This window comes from Bison bison, unplaced genomic scaffold (genome assembly GCF_000754665.1).
Source record: "Bison bison bison isolate TAMUID 2011002044 unplaced genomic scaffold, Bison_UMD1.0 scf7180017846240, whole genome shotgun sequence".
In the NCBI taxonomy this organism is placed as follows: domain Eukaryota; kingdom Metazoa; phylum Chordata; class Mammalia; order Artiodactyla; family Bovidae; genus Bison; species Bison bison.
Genome location: NW_011476813.1, coordinates 10,173 through 13,371, shown reverse-complemented (window position 1 = coordinate 13,371; position 3,199 = coordinate 10,173). Strand labels below are relative to the sequence as shown.

At 42.9% G+C, this 3,199-nt stretch overlaps 1 protein-coding gene across 4 annotated transcripts in view; it reads right to left on the bottom strand.

Annotated features, from left to right (window-relative positions):
- Window positions 1-2,580, bottom strand: part of LOC104987905 (cationic amino acid transporter 3-like) — an 11,591-nt gene extending 9,011 nt beyond the window's left edge. For all 4 annotated transcript variants that reach the window (XM_010839007.1, XM_010839019.1, XM_010839012.1 and 1 more), the window contains exon 1: window positions 2,433-2,580. The gene's annotated coding sequence lies outside the window, so the exon portion shown is untranslated. The remainder of the gene's footprint in view (window positions 1-2,432) is intronic.
- Window positions 2,581-3,199: the final 619 nt, after the last annotated feature.

The window sequence follows — 3,199 nt, the reverse complement described above, 5'->3', positions numbered from 1 at the left end:
TCTCTGCAGGTTCCTATTAGCTTTCTGTTTTGCACATGTAGTGTATACATGTCAATCCTAATCCCCCAGTTCGTTCAACCTTCTCCTTCCCCCACTGGGTCCACATGTCAGTGAGCTATCACCTCACAGATGTCAGAATGGTCACAATTGGAAAATCTACAAACAATAAATGGTGGAGAGGATGTGGAGAGAAGGCAACTCTTCTGCACTGTTGGTGGGAAAGTAAGCTGACACAGCGATTATGGAGAACAGGATGGACGTTCCTGAACAAACTAGGAATAAAACTACCGTATGACCCGGCAACCCATTACTGGGCATAAACCCTGAGAAAACCAAAGTCAAATCAAACCAAATCACAAAGGTACATGTACATGAATGTTCTTTGCAGCCCGGTTTACAACAGGCAGGACATGGAAGCAACCTGGATGTGTATAGATAGATGAATGGATAAAGAAGATGTGGTACATATAGGTAATGAAGTATTACTCAGCCATAAAAAAGAATGAATGTGAGTCACTTGTAGTGAGATAAATAAACTAGAGTCTGTTATACAGTGTGAAAAAACTCAGAAAGAGAAAAACACATATTGTATATCATGAATATGTATGGAATCTAAAAAAATAGGACAGATGAACCTATTTGTAGGGAAGGATGTAAGAACAGACTTGTGGACACAGTTGAGGGAGGAGAGGGTGGGACGAACTGAGAAAGTAGCGCTGACATTTATACACGATTATGTGTGAAACAGATAGCTCGTGGAAGCCGCTGTAGAACATGAGGAGCTCAGTCTGGAGCTCCGTGCTGACCTAGAGGGATGGGGATATATACACATAATTATGACTGAGCCTCCTTGTTTTACACAGAAACCAGCACAACATTGTAAAGCAATTATCCTCCAACTAAAAAAAAAAAAATTGTAAACATTTAAAAAATAAAGTATTATTAAATTTTTGGAAATAAAAAAAAGGAAAAACAGATGGCCTCCCAAGTGCCTGGAGGGAGGGAGGACTAATCTTCATTCTGAATCAGAAACGAGAGACTGTGTTTTCAATCCTTTGGGACATAGAATGTCTCCCCATTACACTGCTCTGCAAGGCTAGGCTGACTCAGTGAACACTAGTTAAGGGCAGGGGGCTTCTGTCCATGTTACTCTAAGGTCCAAGTTGAGCATTATGGTTGAGGGCAAGCATTCAAAGAGTCAGGAAGCTATGATTAGCATCTTGGCCCCACGAACACCTCTCAGCCCTTGAACAAGTCATATACTTCTCTGGACCTGTGTTTCCTTCTCGGTCAAACACTGCTGATGAACCTTTCAGACCTCTCGTTAGGAACATAAAATGGTGCAGTTGCTATGGATAAAGTATGGTGGTTCCTCAAAAAAACCAAAACTGAAATTACCATCATGGTTGGGCAATCCCACTTCTCAGAATACACTCAAAAGAACTGAAAGTGAGGTCACAGGAGACATTTGTACACCCATGTTTGTAGCAGCTTTGTTCACAATAGCTGAAAGATGAAAGCAACCCAAACAGCCATCCACGAAAAATGGATGACTAGAAAGTGATGTGTGCCGACAGAGGAATATTATTCAGCAATAAAAAGACAGGAAATTCTGACCCATGCTACAACAGGGACAATACCCTAGTGGACAAGAGACTTGAGAACAATATGCTAAATGATAAAAAGGCAGTCTCCAAAAGACAAATACTGTATGGTTCACTTCAATGAAGTACCTGATATAGTCAAATTTACACAGACAGAAATAGATCGGTGGTTTACTAGGGACTGGGTGAGAGGAAAAATAGGGAGTCATTGTTAAATAAGAACCCGGTTTCGGTTTTACAAGACAAAAAGAGTTCTGCAAATTGGTGTCACAGCTGTGTAAATTTACCCAATATTGCTGAACCGTTCATTTAAAAATGGTGAAGATGGCAAATTTATGTATATTTTACCACAATTAAGAAAAAAAAATGATGCCAGTGATAAACAGGAGAGCCAGCTTCACAGAGTTGCTGAGTGTACACAACTCCAAGGTAACTTAACATGAAACACCAGTGAGTCATCCCCAGCAGAATGCTCAGCTCCTAGATGAGGCATCAGCAGACATGGAGGGCAGAAAGGAGACAGGAGACTGAAGGCAGTGGTACTCAAATCACAAACTCAATGTGAGGGTCATCTGAGTGTTGAGTGAGCACCAGACTAAAACCAGTCGAAGAGCCTTTGGACATAGATCCCATCTCTCGCAGCCCCTACTCTTCTCACACAAACACAATAGCTCACAGCTCCTTCTACTTTCATCTGGAAAACAGGTCTCTCCACCCTCAGGCTGGACCCGGGCTGACCCCTCTGCACTCTGGGGTTGCAGAGGTCTCTTTGGGAGGATGTGAACTCAGCACCCAGTCTCCTACAGAAGAGGGTGACCCGAGACTTACTGGATCCTTGGAGCAGAGTCTGAAGCACTGGGTCAGTCAGGGAGGCTGAAGTTAAGGCACACAGGGCAGGAGCTGATGTTTGTCCAAAAACCAAAGAGGGAAGTCACTGAGCACAGAAGACAACCTTTAACTCCTGGGTAGTTGTGGTGGGGAGGAGGCTGGGAGGACCGGAAGCTTATGCAAAGTTCCTGTCAGCCCTTAACATGTCTGTGGTTACCGTCACGGGATTTTCAAAGATGTTTTTTAACTGGGGTAACATACAAATGACATCTCCCTCATAGCTCAGTCGGTAAAGAATCTGCCTGCAATGCAGGAGACCAGGTTCGATTCCTGGGTTGAGAAGATCCTCTGCAGAAGGGATAGGCTACCTACTCCAGTATTCTCCCCTGGAGAATCCCATACACAGAGGAGCCTGGCAAGCTAAAGTGCATCGGATCGCAAGACTCGGACATGTCTTAGTGAATAAACCACCAACAATGTACAAATAACAGGAAATTGACAATTTTAATGGAACAACAGACTGGTTCTAAATAGGAAAAGGAGTATGTCGAGGCTGTATATTGTCACCCTGCTTATTTAACTTATATGTAGAGTACATCATGAGAAAACGCTGGGCTGGAAGAAACACAAACTGGAATCAAGATTGCCGGGAGAAATATCAATAACCTCAGGTATGTAGATGACAACACCCTTATGGCAGAAAGTGAAGAGAAACTAAAAAGCCTGTTGATGAAGGTGAAAGAGGAGAGTGAAAAAGTTGACTTAAA